General features: G+C 43.9%; 1 long non-coding RNA gene and 1 other non-coding gene across 2 annotated transcripts; one reads left to right on the forward strand and one right to left on the reverse strand.

Moving 5' to 3' along the window:
• Positions 1-7,648: 7,648 nt before the first annotated feature.
• On the reverse strand, positions 7,649-10,190 carry LOC128772649 (uncharacterized). The gene is made up of 3 exons (XR_008416809.1): positions 9,764-10,190; positions 9,129-9,320; positions 7,649-8,168 (listed from the first exon to the last, which is right to left on the reverse strand). It is a non-coding gene; the product is annotated as an uncharacterized LOC128772649 (long non-coding RNA).
• A 1,114-nt stretch (positions 10,191-11,304) lies between these two features.
• LOC128772650 (U6 spliceosomal RNA) lies at positions 11,305-11,411 on the forward strand. Its single transcript, XR_008416810.1, has one exon. It is a non-coding gene; the product is annotated as a U6 spliceosomal RNA (small nuclear RNA).
• Positions 11,412-17,771: the final 6,360 nt, after the last annotated feature.

Below are 17,771 nucleotides of genomic sequence, written 5' to 3' on the forward strand. Positions count from 1 at the left end.
GAATTTATGTTCCTTCTTATGTGCATCCACTCGATATCATTGATCTATCTCTATTGTTTAAGAATATTTTGTACATTGAATACGTAAACAAGTGTCTGAAGGTAGGTTAGAAATGATCTCCCCCAGCTTTTCACATGCCTTTTAATGTTTGCTATGCAGACAACATTTGATTATTTTTAATGAGTTTTCGTATTTTAAAAGTATTTCCGTGCACTGTTTGAACAAGAACAAGTGAATAATAATGCCTTCCGAGATGTGGAATGATGGCTCATAGGACAAACAGGGAAGAACCTAATCTTTGTGTATTAAAGAATTTAATTACAATACTGTTTCTTGGATTTTGTTACTTAACTTTTAATGTCTGTTCCCTGATCATTGGTAAGTATTGGTCTCGCATAGAGTAGTTGGGATTCAATGAGATGAACTGTAAAACACCTTTCATATAGTAGTTGTCCATGTTAATATCCTATAGTTCGGGTTCCCTTTCCAAAAGGCAACCATTTGTGCTGCTTCCTGGGTCCAATTCAGCACCCCAAGAATCAGCCGGTCTATGTGACCCCCATACCCAGGCCTCTTGGCTCATGACTCATGGTGCAGGATTTCATCCCCACCATCATCTTCATGCCAAATGAGGACGTGACACCGCCCAGTTTCTATATCAGGAGAGTTTCCCTCTATCAGTCCTTAAGCCTTCAAAATCCATCACCCAAAGGGGAGACTTCTGGTTGGCCTGTGCAGATGGCAAGGAGTAGATGTTTGATTCTGGAACATTTACACAGCTCTGCAAGTCTGAGGTTGGTCATCTGTAAAATGGGACTAAGGGTGCCTACTTCCAGACTTGTAAGAAGAAAGGGAGAAATCTTCAAAGAATGTCTGGCATGTAGCAGGACTTGAGGTATATTACTTCTGGACCACACTGCCTCCTCTGCCCATAAAGTAGAAGATTTGAAACATTATCTGGAAATGTAGCAGCAAGAAGTGAACTTTGGTCCCATTTCATCATTTCCTATTCCTTTCATGCTTTCCTGTCTCCTTAGTTTCCTTCTACTTTGACATGGATGAAACATTTTTTTTTTTACTGAGCCCTCAGGAAGAAGAAATAATATGGAAGAAATAATAATAGTAACAGGTCAACTATAGAAGATGGGAGTCATCAAGCATGTGTCCCAGTTGCCAGACCCATCACTGACCACAGGACCTTGGGTGACTTCCCTCCCCTGTGCTGGCCTCCAGCTTAACACAGAAGAACACTCAATGTATACACAGGGGTTAGGGCAGGGGCTTTTGGGTCAGAAAGACCTGGATTTGATGCTGGGAACCAGTACTTCCATGATCTTGACCAAGTAATTTATCTACTATATGTGCTATAATTGTTGGTATCTTTTATTATTGTTGTTAGTATACTTGCTTTAATTATTCCTACCACCCAGCCAAAGTGTGAATGATAGAAGTGGGGATTAACTGCCAGACAGTACAAAGTTACAGATGAACTCAGCTGAGGGTGGGGAATACAAAAAGTCAAGACAGAGAATAAAAGTGAAGTAGAGAAGCACAAGGCTCTTTGAGTACCATTTCCTGTGCCCATCCTCTCATGACCCTGGGAAGGTTCTGACCCAAGAGCACTCTTGGTTTTCAACTGAAGACAGCCACAACCTGAGGGCTGCCCTGGAGCTATGGGGCTAAAGGGCTAAGTCCTCATCAACTCCCTCCCCCTTCAAGGGCCACCAACATTCACCCTCCATCTAAACCCTTCTCTTTTCCCTTTTCTCCTGGGTTATCAAGGAAGGTCTACCTGTAGAACCTCCCAGAACTAACCCTGAAGAATTTTCCCCATACAAATGAGTTTCAAACCCTGCAGTCTCTGAAAGTTGCCCTGCACACCAGCAAAGGAGTGGAGGGGACTCTGAGGTAAAGACGGAAATGCCTACCTCTCAGAGATAGGTCATCTCCACATGTGTATACCTGATCTGACTTTTATAAGTAATGACTTTATACATTTCCTATACACAACCTATCGAGATAGACTCCTCTCTCTCTCTCTCTTTCTCTGTGTGTGTGTGTGTGTGTGTGTGTGTGTATTTTCCTGAAAATAACTATCTTCAGCTTTCTTTTCTCATTTAGTATCTCATCTAATGTTTGCAGTTACATTTTTATAGTTATTGTGGTTGTATAGCTTTTCATAGATTGGTTGGACACTCCTATTGCTTTTAATAACAATTCTAGGTTAATATCAACTTATGATCTCTTTACTGATTTCTTTTGATATCAAGGACATTTATCCTATGTCATCCATGTATATGGGTAATTTGTAGTTCCCAGGTTTTCATGTGCTCTTTAATGCCATTTCCCTCCCGCCCCGCAAAAGGTATCTAAGTTCATTTGTATGGCTAAGCAGTTATACTGTTCTCTGTATAAAAACATTTTAGTCATATGCTATGGGCACAGAACACCATCTCCAGGTTTACCAGGGTAACATTCCCCACCTCGACAGCTGCGTGGCCCTGGGGAGCACACACACAGCCTGGGATTTAGGGGGTCCAGGATTTGAGACCCTACCCCGCTGTTCTCAAGGAGTCTCTGACCCTCTCTGACTTTACCTTTGCCTGTAGTACAAAAATGCCTGCCTCAAAATGGATTTTGCAGGGATTTGACATAATAGGCAACATCATTCTTTATTATCAAAAGAATCAGGAATTCTGAGTGAGACAAATATGCAGAACAACTAGTCCTTTGGGTGGATTAGTGTCAGTTAACTGTTGGCTTCCCAACCCCAAGCAGGCCTCCTGCTCCTTCACAGGGTTATACTTAGACTGGAGGAGAAACACAACAAAGATGACCACATCCAAGAGTTTCTTGTCAGGGCTGTATTCTCAGCATCCTGAATCAGCCTGGGTGAGGGCCTCCTCTGGAATCGTGTGCTTGGCCTGGAGGAAGTAAAGGGAGGAAGGTGGGAGATCAGCAGAGCCATGAGCCCTGAGTCTCATCCCCAGGTCACCCAGTCTCCACTCACTTGGCCTGAATACCTGGACCTCACCTTGGGCCAAGTGAGAACCAGTGTGGTCCCAGTGGTTGTCACAAAGTCCCCTGGGGTAGAGAAAAGTCAGATGACATCCATTAGGGCTGCCATTTCCCAATCTATGCAAGGAAAATATGGCTCCACATTTACTGCAACATATGCAGTAGAATGAGCCCTGTGTCAGTGTGTACTGGGAAAACTCCTGAAACCAAAACATCTGTTAATAAAGGAATGAGGCCCACAGAATTCATAACAGTAATGTAAACCTGTTCAAAACAACTAGGTAATTTAGTGTGTATGGAGACAGGAATGTTCAGGGTGACAATGAGTGAAATAACCAAGCAAAACAATTACCTGCAAGTTCCCATTATTCCCTTCTTGGCTCCTGCCAGCTCCTATCTGCATGCTGCCTGACCACTCACTTCTTAGACCACTGGAGGTTCATCCCAGACTGGGTGGTGAAAAAGGGCATCATTCCTGCTGCTCCTGAGAGAAGGTGGTCAAGAAGCTTCAGGAAGGTGTGGGAACTGGGATAGAGAATGTATTCTGGGTCTCCTTAGGGCTGACGTCCCTCACAAGCAGAGTTATCATTCACGATGCATACACTGGGCGAACATGAGCCCTGGGACAGCTGGACACATAGGCAGCCCCACTCCCTCAACAACGGCCCTGCTTCCACTGCCACTCAGCAACTACATTCCTTCCATACCCCTACTGTGCCTGCTCCCCCCCCCCCCAGATTGCTTGGCTGATACCTCTACCCCTGCCACAGAGACCACCTTTGGAGAGATTATCTACCAGTTTCGCTAGATTAGGAGGCTTAACCGCACCTCAGAGATGGTTTTATACTCTCATTTAGTATGTAAAACAGCCCAAGGAGAGGACTGTATAATCCTCATTTTCAGAGGAAGACACTGGGTCACAGAGGGGTCCTATGACTTGACCAAGGTCGCACAGCTAGTGGGTGTTGGGGTCTGGAAGAAAACCCATATTCTGATTCCAGAACCCATGCCCTTACCACTAGGCTAGACTCCTTGGATCTACCTGTTGGCTTTCTGCAATACTGAGAAAATCCCAAGGGCTACACAACCACATTCCCACACCCCTGAACCAAGGCTGGGCTGGGAGTGCCACCCAAAACACAGCACTCACCTGGAATTGCTGACAGGGGTGGCAGTGAAAGTCTGGGTGAAGGTACAGATACAAGGTACAATAAGTGAATGTGGTTGAATGTCACTTATATGTCAATGACACTTGGTGGGGGGAGAGGGAAAATAGGTTATGAACAGAACCCTGAGAATTTCTTTCCACTTCAACAACAAACAACAATACCCCCTTAGAGTTGCACATGCTTGACACACTCACACAGCATTCCCCAGTCAGGATCTTACATGATACTCATGCTGAAGGGGACAAAAGTTCCTGGGAATCGAGGTGTCAGGAATTGGGAGAGCAACAATAGGAGCGATCTGCCCTCAGTGACAGGAGTGTTACTATGTGCAGACTCTGTGACAGCCACTTCACAAGTTCATTTGATTCCATTTTCACAGCTGCCCAAGAGATGGATATTATTGGGTCCCTTCTGCAAATGAGGAAAATGAGAGGTTAGGTAATAGGCCCAGGTTTGAAAGGTAAGGATTTAGGGTGAGGGCCATCAAACCCCACAGCCTGTTTCCCTAACACCCTGGGACCCAAGGTAGGAATGAAAAACATGCAGGTGTTGGGCTGGGGGCCCACTGGATGGGTGCTGGTTGAAGGTTTGTCACCTGTGTGAACTCAGTCTGAGCTGGGCATGGGGAACGAGGCAGCCACAGGGGCAGGCGACCATCCGCAGAAGGAGTAGAGGGTCAAGTCCCAGGTCAGCATGAAGCTGAGGGTCTGCGGTCCCCTCTTATGATCACCGCCTTCCCTCCTGATGGCCCCAGTGCACCTGTGTCTGTCTCAGTCGGTTCCTTGCCTGAGGGATTATATTCGTTGTCGGGCTACCCATGGATCCTCTGAAGGACCGGTTTGGATGATGTGACATGTGTGGGGGTGGGGAGGGAACAGTGCCTCTGAGAAGCCTCTCCATCTGTCTCCTCAAACACCTCTGCTCTCTGACTTCCATTCCTGCCTCAAGAAGTCCTCTGCTCCCTGGCAGTCTCCCACTTCTGGCCCCCTGACTCAGGGAACCCTGGTTTGTCTCAAGGAGGGCCCAGCTCCTGGCATTGGGTCAGAGGAACGGATGTCATGATGGCAGCCCCCTAGGACCTCAGCCCTCAGCATGGGCAGGAAAAGCCACCATGGCATCCTGGAATTGGAGGAGGGGACACATTTGGTTCAAGGAAAAGAGGGTCCCTCTCAGAACAAGGGAGGGAAGCACCATCTCAGCAGGGAGTAGGAAGGCCTGTCTCAGCATGAAGCCCTGGGGTTGAGGGCCCTTCTCAGTCCAAGGCACCAGCACCTGGCCCAAAGTGGTCACTCTGGTTCTGGAGAGGAGATGGAGCCCTGCTTCCTGGAACACACTCATGGGAAGGCATGTGTCTTAGTCTGCTCAGTCTGCTATAACAAAATACTGCCAAGTTGGTATCTGATAAATGACAGTAATTTTTTGCTATCCACTTTGTAGGCTGGAAAGTCTAGATCAAGTCACCAGCATGGTCGCTTTCTTGTGAGGGCCCTCTTCCTGGTTCATTCCTGGCATCGTTTTGCTGTGTCCTCACATGGTACAAGGTGTTAGGGATCTCTCTGGAGCCTTTTATATAATGGTACTCATTCCATTCAGGAAGGTTGCACCCTCATGACCTAAGCACCTCCCAAAAAACCACCTCTTGATACTGTCATCTTTGGGTGTCAGGATTTCAACAAATGAATGCGGTGAGGTGGGGGACACAAACAGTCAGAACATAGCAGTATGTTAGGGAAAGCTAAGTGCAGAAAGGTAAGAAACAGACCCCAGACCAGGGAAACAGGTAAGCAGGTCACAGGAAGGAAAGGAGACCTCTAAGCACAGGTGAAAGACAGAGAGAGTAGAGAAGGCAGGGCACATGGTCCTCCTCATAGCTGCTGCCTCCTGCAGATGGGCACTGTCAGGTAGCTCATGCTCCCAGGGGCAGAGGTCCCCAGGAAAGGTGTCACAGATTCTCTTCTAGCCACAGCTCCCTCACTTTGTCCAACTCTCAGGCTGACGTCTGCTGAGAAATATGGGGAGGAAGCTGGAAACGAGTCCCAGGGAAAGAGAGACATGTGGGCCCCTGCACCTCCAGCCCCCACTTTTCCACACAGGTACCTTCTCCTGCCTCCTGTCATCACTGATATACACTACCACCCACCGTCAACCCCAACTTTGATCTGCCTCCCTCTTCCCACCTCATTCTTGGAGAGCTTCAGGATCTTGACTGTGGGGACCATCTGTATAATGTCAGACAGGCCATCCAGCCTGTACAGTTTGTTGTTGCTCGAGTTCAAGGACAACAGCTTTTTGTGAGAAGGAGTTAGAGTCACAGTTACTATCTAGGGCCTCAGAAACAAGTCTTCCCTCCACACCATTCGTACCATCCTCTACCATAAAAACAGCACTGGGCATAAGGCCTCACATCAGGGGGAACTCTTTTCAATGATCTTCAGGGTGGCAGCCATGCATTTTCTTCAATTCAGGATTATATCAATATCATGGCCCACCAAGTCTTCAACAATCTGAGAAGAGGCAATAGGAAGGCTGAGAGGGTTCCAGGGTCAGTACCAACCCCTCCCCACATTGTCATCCTTTAAGTATCCCTCCCAGGCAGATCCCTGCCCTAGCATTACTGCTGTCAACTGTACCTGGGTCAAAGCAGAGCCTCTGGAGGTCAAGAATTTGCTGGGAGACATCATAGTGTTTGTTCATGGTCAGCTGCAGAAAGAGATGGAGACAGCCACTGTGAGGCTCTGGTGGGGATAGGGAAATCGGGGGCTGGAGGAAGAAGACGTAGGTCTGGGTGTGAACACACAATGGGCCTTGAGTCTGCATTACCTTTAGATGTTCCATTTCTTCTGGCTCCAACTCATACCACACAGAGTAGGATACAGCAGAATGACTGACAAAGAGATATCTACAGAAAGGAGGGGTGGGGTAAGCACTAGGAACTCTCATTCTAAAGAAGACAGCTAACCCCTGGCCTGTCCTCCTTCCCCAGGACTAGGTACAGGTAATGTCCTTGACACAAACCTTCTGGTTCTCCTCGTTACACATCTTAGAGCTGACACCCTTCAATGCAGAGGCAGTGTCAGCATCCTGGACAAAGTTCTAGGCCTGTGTTTTCACATAGTGGAACTACAGGTGGCAGAAGCAACAGAAAAAGTGTTGGAGAACCAGCTCTCCCCCTTCCCTGTGCCCACTCCTCTGGCTTCACCATTCTCTTATACATCAAAAGGGGTGAAGGGTACACTGCAATGGCTCAGGATTGAAATCAGTAGCCATGTATTGTCATACTTTCTTCCATAGGGCATGTAAGGGGTAAAAGAGAGGATAGGAGAGAAGAGTGGCAACATGGAATTAAGACTAGAGAACAGATCCTTTTCCAACCACCTACTGAGCTTGAAAAGAAAGTGCTAAAAAAAGGATCATTGACATAATTTCATATTTTGTACCAAATATGGATTTCTTTATTTTTATTGTTTTATTTATTTTTTTAGAGAGAGAGAAAGCATGCTCAAGTGGAGCAGGGGCAGAGAGAGGGGGACAGAGGATCCAAAGCCGGCTCTGTGCTGACAGCAGTAAGCCCGATGTAGGGTTTGAACTCGTGAACTGTGAAACCATGACCTGAGCCAAAGTTGGACACTCAACTGACATTAGCCACCCAGGTGCTCCCCCAAATAGGGATTTATTAAATGCCCTTTCTCTCCATTCAAACCTCTCCTTCCAAATAAACACTTAAGATATTAGACGTGATCTTCCTTTTATACATTTCCAGGAGATTCTATCTCGTGAAGACCCTGCTTGCCCCTCAGATAAAGTCTCCAGAGACTCGACCTCCATCTCCCGCACTCATCTTGAGCCAAACTGAGACATCCAGTGGAAAGTTGCTCCATCACCTTGGGTGCAGTTTTCACCTTTGCTTTTAGCCATCCTCTACTCTTATCCCTTTACATCATTTCTCTGAACCTACCCTTAGGTGACCGAGGCAGATAACTCCTAGAAGAAAGAAAGAAAGAAAGAAAGAAAGAAAGAAAGAAAGAAAGAAAGGGACACATTACAAATCTCACCTGTTCCCAGCAAAATAATCTAGCACCTCTACACAAGACCATCACAGCTGCCCTGACGTGTCTCTCCTGCACATTCCATACGTCTTGCCAGAACTGTGATCTCGAACCCACTCTTATGGTTCCATCTTGCCCATTCACCTTCATTTATCTCCATAGAGTAATTCTTTCTTTCCATATGTCCACATTAGCATGGACAAAACTTTAATAATGCCACTGGCCCCTCCCATGGTACAGTTCGTTGGCCTAGTGGATGCTGTGGGGAAGTGGAGAGAAAGAAGAAATCCATGAGTTCTAAAAAAGATTTCTACACTTTTGCCCCTCGGATACCAAGACTACCAGACTACCATTAAGATTGCTCAACCATTAATTAATGCCTACACTCTGTCATGTTGTAGGGAAAAAAAAGATATAGTTAACTACAGGGTTATGTATTCCACTGGCTAGTACAGGTCAACCATGATGACTGATCACTTAACATTGTTAAAGAAGAGACAACAGGCCCCAAATGGAGTCACTAATGCTATAAGCGTGTGTCACCTAATTTCAGGTGATTACACCTAATACAGGTCACCTTATTTACTTAATACCTAACCTAATTGCAGTCTCAGCCTCTCTCAGGAATGTAATCTTAACTAGTTAGTCTGGCATCTCCTGGTCAGTACTAGTGAGGTAATCTGCTTAATAGGCCCCTGCCATCCCCCAAAAGGAAGGTCACCTTGTCTGAAACAATCCACTATTTGTTAGTAATTTCCTTGTCCTGTTGCTTTCTGCCTATAAAGGTCTTCCATTTTGACCAGCTCTTAGGAACTTCTTTCCATTTGCTAGACGGCATGCTGCCTAATTCATGGATTGTTGAATAAATCCAATAATATCTTTAAAATTTACTCACTTGAATTTATTTTTAACACTATCTTATTTGGGGTTGTACATAAGTATCATTCATTGCTGCTTCTCCCTCTTGTTCATGGATTCATGAAGATGAATGCCAGAAATGCCATGTTTATATCAGCTTTCATACTTCCTTGGGAAACACCCAGGTATCTAGGTCCTCTTTGAAAGGAATTCTGTCTATCAACATACTCTGAAATCAGGAAGAACGGTATAAAAACAACAAAATTAAAACCAAATCAAGGTAGAAAACACATCAATGGCCTGAATAACAGAGAAAAGTCCTGTGATAACTTTTATGGGTAATGAAGAAATATCGTTGACTTTTTTCATCTAAAAAGAAATATAACAACAACATGCTTAAAGTTTGGAAACCTCCACTATGGATCTGCTTCCTGGAAGATGAGAGGTAGGGAGCATCCTCAGCCCGGGAGAGAACAAGCACACAAAGAAGGGTTGGGCAGACGGTCCATTCTGAGATCTTAGTTCCTGCTCTGACATTTCCAGGCTGGGTGACCTGGCACAAGTTAATTACTGTCTATAACCCCCCTACTCCAACCTGAACTCTAAAGCAATAACAGAATCTACCCTGACTGTGTGGTGCTATGTTTCAAGAGTCAAAGGCAAGTTACCCACCTGGATGGAGAATTCTATAAACAAACAATTAGTCTGAAGAAATACCCAGCATTAAGCCTGGTGAGACAAAATGATGGAGGATCCTGAAAGAGAAAGGACAAGAGTTGAAGGTGTCGTAGAAAATAATAACAACATATGTTCAATTGGTCCCAGATAAAAAGGAAAGGCAACAGTACAGAAGATATATTTAAATAAATGATAGTTGGGAAGTTTAAAAAGTGACCAAAGACATCAAGTCACAGATTCACAAAGCTCTGTGTTTGTCAAGCCTACAGGGGTATGAGGAAAACCAAACCTAGGCCTTATTGATTATCTCAAAAGAAAGGAAAGGAAAAGGAAATTAGAGCAGAAATAAATGTAATAAAAATAAATATAAAGCAAATATTAGGATGACATGTTTAAGCCAAATTATGTATGTTAATGCCATTACATGTAGGCAGATGAAATATTCCAAATCGAAAGGCAAACATCGGGCTAGATAAAAATTCCGTCAAATGCACCTTAAAAGAGACACATGTAAAGTTTATTGATACAGAAAATTAGGGGAAATGTCAACTTAAACATTAACCAACAGAAATCTAGTATACCCATCTTAACTGGGTATGCTACTATACCCATCTTAATTGGTCTTTTTGTCCCTCCTGCTACAAAGCTCCGAAAATTCTTGGAATATTCTATGTTGAAAATGATAAATCTGTCTTTTTTATGTTAGTGAGATGACTTTTGGAAAACACCTAAGGTTGGGGGTTGGTTGCCAGAAGAACCCACCAAGAGATTAGAGGGTTAGAACTTTCAGTCCTACTTCCCTGACCTCTAGGGAAGACAAGGGGCTGGAGACTGAGTCCAATCACCGATGGCCAATAATTTAATCCTGACCATGTAATTAAGCCTCCATGAAACACCCCAAAGGACCAGGTTCAGAGATTCCAGGTTGGTAAACCGGAATGCCTCCATGTGCCACTGTGTCGTGCCCCAAACCTCACGGGGACAGAAGCCTCTGCGTTTGGGGCCTCACCCCATGTATCCCTTCATCTGGCTGTCGATTCCTATTCTTTAATATCCTTTGTAATAAACCAGTGATGTAGTGAATAAACAAGTTTCCCGAGTTCTGTAAGCCACTCTAGCTAATTAATCGAACCCAAGGAAGGGGTTGTGGGAATCTCTGACTTATAGCCAGAGTGTCAGAAGCACAGGTAACAACTTGGACTCGAGATTAGCATCTAAAGTAGAGGGCAGTCTTGTGGGACTGAGCCCTTAACCTGTGGAATCTGATGCCATCTCCAGGCAGATGGTGTCAGAATTGAGTTACCTTATAGGACACCCAGCTTGTGTAGGAGACTTGCTTGAATATGTGTGGGGGGAAACCCACACATTGGAATTGGGTACAGTATATTAACACCTAAAACTGACAGAAGTAAATGGAAAAATGGACAAATCCACTATCACAACTGGAAATTTTAACACATCTCACTGAGTGATAGCGAAAACAGGGAAACAAAAATTCAGTTAGATGAATTAGATTTAAACAATGTTAGTAACAAGTGCTTGCTTCAGCAGCACATATAATAAAATTGAAACGATACAGAGAAGATTAGCATGGCCCCTGAACAAGGATGACACTCAAATTTGTGAAGCATTCTGTATATTTTTTTTAAATGTTATTAACCAATTTATTTACTTAACTGACATGAAACATGGCAGAATAAGTCACATGCTGGGCCATAAAGGAAGCCTTGGGAAACTTCCAAGAGCATAATGCAATCTAGCCTGAGTGGTTGGTGTGAAGATTCAAGGGTAATGTTGGGTTCTCTGCCGCTCTCCTACCTTTACATCAATCGCAAGAACATTAATCTCCAACAACCCCCTGGCTCCAAAAGACCCTCTCCACATACCAAACCCTGGACCTAAGAGGAGCACATGACTCTGGCCTTTACCCTCAACTAAATGTCTTAAAATATACCTGAGATATGCTGTAATCAGGTACAGTGAGACGGCAGACATGGAGCCAATGTCCTTGAAAGAAGAGTTTATTACCTACAGGTCCCAAGAGGAGGGGACATACAATAACACTCAGGGTCACACGAGGAAACTCCTGGTGGAGCTGTCAGGTGGCAGAGAGAATGAGGGGAAAACATGAACCAGAGTCTTTATTCTGGTTTTATGGAAACGAACGGGAGAAGCAAGATCAGTATGCTGAGTAAAACTTTGGATTGAAAAGTTGGAATAATTTTGGTGGGCTCTGAGTGATAAGGGTAGCCCCTAGTTGTCCAGTGTCTGGACTTGGGGTGATTTAGGGAAAGGAGAATATTGGACTGGGGTGTGAGAGTTTGATAAAGGAGGTGGCTGGGGGTGTGGGCTCTGGATTTGCTGGTTTACATATCAAAATCATGTTCATAGGCAAGTTGACTGCTAGCTCAAGGAATTAGCTCACCCTAGGAGACCCAGTTCCTCACCAGGTCCACAGGCTCTTGTGGTATCAAACCATCAGAAAATATAGTTAATAGAAAACATGATGAATACACCGAGGGTAAGATTTCACCTCAGTCATAACCATAGCCATAGGAGGAGAGGTTTTCCATGTAGAACTAGGATAGGTGTATCATGGCCCATTGGGGTCATGTCCTCAGAAGAAAGGAAAACACTCAGCCTGGGCACTTGCCACCTCCCATCTAAAGGGGGATTACTGGGTTCCTGTTGGATGGAGTTGGAGAGGGGGACCAGAACCCTCCTGGCCTGTGTGGTCCTGAGACTGAGGACCAGCACTGACCAACCCACCCATGGAGTGACCTGCAGGCAGTGACCCATCACCAATGTATTCACAGGGCACTTATGAGGGTCTGAGGCTGGAGGTTTGGAGAAGATCCAGGAGGGCTGCTGAGGAAGGCAAGAGCAGACCCCAAACCACTTTGTCAGGGCCACACAAACAAGATGGAGTCCTGACAGGAAAACCCTTCGCTGGCAGCCAGAAACACACACATGCGCACACACACACACACACACACACCTTCCAGTTCTTACTTCCTCCTGAGTTTTGTGACCAGCCTAATGCCCCAGGAGCTATTTCCAACTGCACCACTCTTACACAGGAGGCCAACCAGAGTCCAGGAAGCCTAAGACCCAAGTACTTTGCAAATATAGGAGATTCTATGGCCTACTGTATAACATGATGTTCCTTCATTTTTCCTCAAAAGGGGATTCTGACCACATAGTCACCAGCTCCTTGCCTTTGCTGAGGTTGCTGAGTTTTAGCTACAGGAGTTTCTCTGGGGCCATTCAGATACTACAGAGAAATCGAGACCGGAACTGAGCTCCATGAGATACGATGACGCTGCCATGCATAGCTGCAACTAACTCTTTCTGCAATACAGTTGACCCTTGAACACAGGGTTCAACTGCACAGGTCCATTTATAAGAATATTTCTTTTTTACGCTTCAGTCCTGTAAATGTATTTTCTCTTCTTTACGATTTTCTTCATAACATTTTCTTTTCTCCATCTTACTTTCTTATAAGAATACAGTTTATAGGGGCACCTGAGTAGCTCAGTCAATTAAGTGTCTGACAGTTGATTTTAGCTCAGGTCATGATTTCACAGTTCATGGGATCAAGCCTTGTGTTGAGCTCTGTGCTGACAGCACAGAGCCTACTTGCGATTCTCTCCCTCTCTCTCTCCTTCCCCTCCCCAGTGCTCTGTCTGTCTCTCTCTCTCTCTCTGAAAATAATACACATTTTTTTAAATATTTTTTAACACTTATTGATTTTTTGAGAGACAGAGACAGAGCATGAGTGGGAAAGGGGCAGAGAGAGAGACACACAGAATCCAAAGCAGGCTCCAGGCTCTGAGCTGTCAGCACAGAGCCCGATGCGAGGCTCGAACTCACGAACTGTGAGATCATGACCTGAGCCGAAGCCAGACGCTCAACCGACTGAGATACCCAGGCGCCCCATAAATATTTTTTTAAATAAAGTATATAATACATATACAAAATACGTGTTGATCGACTAGTTATATTATCAGTAAGGCTTCCAGTCAGCAGTAGGCTATTAGCAGTTAAGTTTTGGGGGAAGTAAAAGTTATACATAGATTTTCAACTCTAGGGGGGAAGGGGGTCAGAGACCCTAACTTCCACATTGTTCAAGGGACAACTGTATATGAGGTTTTCTGAAATAAGTGTAAAGTAACAGGAACATTTCGAAATAGTCACGTGGCAGGAAATAACTCCAGCACATTCCAAAGAGGTTACACACAAAACAGCTGGAGGGTGTAAAGGAAACAGCAAACATTTGGTGGGTCACTATGATGAGAACAGGAAAAAAAGATTGGTTTTTCCTTTTAAAAATGTAGTTTTTCCCTTTAAAAATGGCAGAGAAGTGGGGGGACGGAGATTTTCCTCATCCCTCAAACACAGCCATATTGAGGTCAGATCACTTGGGACACCCAGAAAATTGATCTGCAGAGTGGCAGAAGGATCTCCACTGTTCAAGGAAGACTGTTTGGCCGGATCAAGGTGCATGTATGTGAATTGGGGGAGACAAAATGGCACAACCATGGAAGGGAGGGAACCCTTTCTGTGGAGGGACAAAGGGGAAAGAGAGAGGGGTTGTGAAAGTGCAACATCTAGTTAGCACAAGAGGAAAACCTCTCTGGACCACGGACTAGGGAATGGGAAATACGGAGAGTGCCAGTTTTTTGGGGTTTTTTGTTTGTTTGTTTGGTTGGTTTTGTTTGGTTTAGTTTGGTTTTGTTTGGTTTGGTTTGGTTTACAAACAGCCTTTGGAGCCAAACCTCAGAGGTTTCCTAAGTATGTGACTTTCTCATGGGCGGAGCCAGGAGCCATGCTCCTGGGGTAGAGGGAGCCAGCCCCAGAGTGCATATTGTGGTGTAGCGATCTCAGGGACACACTGGGAGAGAATAGTCCCCTTACTGGAGTACATTGGGAAGAGGGTTTATTGCCTCTCCAAGGACAAAAGGACCTTACAGGGGCCAAAGGCCTTTTATCAGCAGGAGGGAGAGGCGCTAATCCATAGCAGGGGAGAGGAGCCACACTGAGCTGGGTCCTTTAAGACACTGGGTTTTGAATCCCAGCCAAGCGCCAAGAAGGCACAGGAGAACTATAGAGCAGGGCAAGCTGAGTGCCCTCTTTATTCTGTGAGGGCTGCCTGAAAAGGCTGCATGGTTTGAGACACCCAGTCAAGGGAGGAGATTGGGATGTCACCATTTTCCTCCACAACAACACAGTTGGACTTCAGAGAGTAGCACAGCTGTGTCCAGTGGAGGTGGGAGACACTGATAACAAACCCTTCCCCTCCATACCTGACAACAGCTTATTTACTAGAGCAAGACTGACCCAATACAGCCAGGCTGTCTCCCAGACCAGCACAGCCAACAGCCCTAGGCACCAACAGAGAGCTCTTTTTTGTTTGTTTTTCTTTCCTCCCTCTTCTTTTTTTCTTTTGGAACCAGGCTCATAGTTTCTGATTTGTTTTTGGTCAAATATATATATGTACATATTTCATCAGGCATTTTTATTCTGGTTTTTTTTTTTCATCTTTTCTCTTTCTTCTTCTTTATTTTCCTTTCCCTTTCTCTGGAATTAGCTTTATAAGTTTTTGATTCTCTGCGGTTTTTTCTTCCTCTTTTTTTTTCTCTTTTTATGGGATCAGGCTTCCCCCATTTTTTTTAATTTTTTGTTTGTTTGTTTAATATCACTTCAACAAACAAAGCACACCTAGTTAAAGGTCCAAACACTTCACCCCTACAAGAAAAGAGGAGGTCTGCAGAGGACAGACAAGTGGAATAGAGCAGCCAAAATGCAACAGAGTGCACACAACATACACCGAAAACACTTCCTGAAGTGCCATGCCCTGGACAGGATATGACCCCTTTATAATATAGTAGCATCCTCAGGTGCAAGACACATAACAAGTTTTAAAGCCCGAAAAAGGCAGAAACTTAGCCAAAATGACAAATGGAGGGATTCTCCCAAAAAGAATGTTCAAGAAAAAATCACAGCCAGAGAATTGATCAAAACAGATATAAACAATATATATATATATATAGAATTTAGAATAACAGTCATAAGACTAACATCTTATGGGCTTGAGAAAAGTATAGAAGACACCAGAGAAACCCTTGCTTCAGAGATAAAAGACCTAAGAACTAGTCAGTATGAATTAAAAAATAGTATAATTGAAATGCAAAATAAACTAGATATGGTGACAGTGAGGACTGAAGAAGCAGAGGAGAGAATAGGTGAAATAGAAGATAAAATTATGATAAATAATGAAGTGTTTAAAAAAAAAGATGGAAAGGAAATTACTAGATCACAAGGGGAGAATTAGAGAACTAAGACTCCAGGAAAGAAAACCATATTCATATCACAGGAGTCCCATAAGAAAAAGAGCAAGAAAGAGGTACAGAAGGTTTATTTGAACAAATTATAGCTGGGAACTTCCTTAATCTGGGGAAGGACACAGGCACCCAAGTCAAAGAGGCACAGAGAACTCCCTTCAAAATCAACAAAAATAGCTCAACACCACAACATATCATAACAAAACTGGCAAAATACAAAGATAAAGAGAGAATTCTGAAAGCAGCTAGGGACAACAGGCCTTAACCTACAAGGGTAGAACACATAAGGGTAATAGCAGACCTCTCCACTGAAACTTGCAGTCCAGAAGGGAGTGGCAGGAAATATTCCATGTGCTGAACAGGACAAATATGCAGCCAAGAATCCTTTACCCAGCAAGGCGGTCATTTAGAATAGAAGGAAAGATAAAGACTTTCCTAGACAAACAAAACCTAAAGGAATTTGTGACCACTAAACCACCCATGAAAGACATCCTACGGGGAGCTCTGTGAGTGGAAAGCTGCAAAGACTACAAAGGAGGAGAGAATATCATTACAAGCATGAGATCTATAGATAACACAATGGCACTAAATTCTTATCTTTCAATAATCACTCTGAATGTAAATGGACTAAATGCTCCAATCAAAAGAAATAGGGTATCAGAGTGGAGAAAAGAAAAAAACGAACAAAAAAAAAAACAAAAAAAAAAAACAAAAAACAAGAGCCATCTATATGCTGCCCACAAGAGACTCATTTTAGACCTGAGGACACCTACAGATTGAAAGTGAAGGAATGGAGAGCTATCTATTATGCTAATGAATGTCAAAAGAAAGCTGGAATATCCATACTTATATCAGACAAACTAGATTTTAAAACAAAGACTGAGGGGCACCTGGGTGGCTCAGTCGGTTAAACGTCTGACTTCAGCTGAGATCATGATCTCATAGCTTGTGAGTTCGAGCCCCAAAGCCTGCTTTGGATTCTGTGTCCCTCTCTCGCTGCCCCTCCCCTGCTCATGCTCTCTCTCTTTCTCTCTCTCTCTCTCTCTCTCTCTCTCTTTCTCAAGAATAAATAAACATTATTTTTTTTTGAAAATAAAATAAAACAAATAATGTAACAAGAGATGAGGAAGAGCATTAAATCATAATTAAAGGGTATCTCTGTCAAGAAGATCTAACAATTGGAAACATTCATGCCTCCAGTTTGGAAATACACAAACATAAATCAAATTAATCACAAACATAATAATCACAAACTCATTGATAATAATACCATAATTGTAGCAGACTTTAATACTCCACTTACAGCAATGGGCAAATCATCTAAGCAGAAAATCAACAAGGAAAGAATGGCTCTGAAAGACACATTGGACCAGATGGACTTAACAGATATATTCAGAACTTTTCATCCTAAAGCATCAGAATAAACATTCTTCTCAAGTGCACATGGAAAATTCTCCAGAATAGATCACATATTGGGTCACAGAACAGCCCTCAACAGGTACAAAAAGAAGGAGATCACAGCATGCATTTTTTCAGATCACAACACTATAAAACTTGAAATCAACCACAAGAAAAAATTTGGAAAATCCCCAAATACATGGAGGTTAAAGAACATCTTACTAAAAAATTAATGGGTTAAACATGAAATTAAAGAAGAA

The sequence above is a fragment of the Panthera pardus genome, unplaced genomic scaffold, assembly GCF_024362965.1.
Source record: "Panthera pardus isolate Hobbes unplaced genomic scaffold, ASM2436296v1 HiC_scaffold_223, whole genome shotgun sequence".
In the NCBI taxonomy this organism is placed as follows: domain Eukaryota; kingdom Metazoa; phylum Chordata; class Mammalia; order Carnivora; family Felidae; genus Panthera; species Panthera pardus.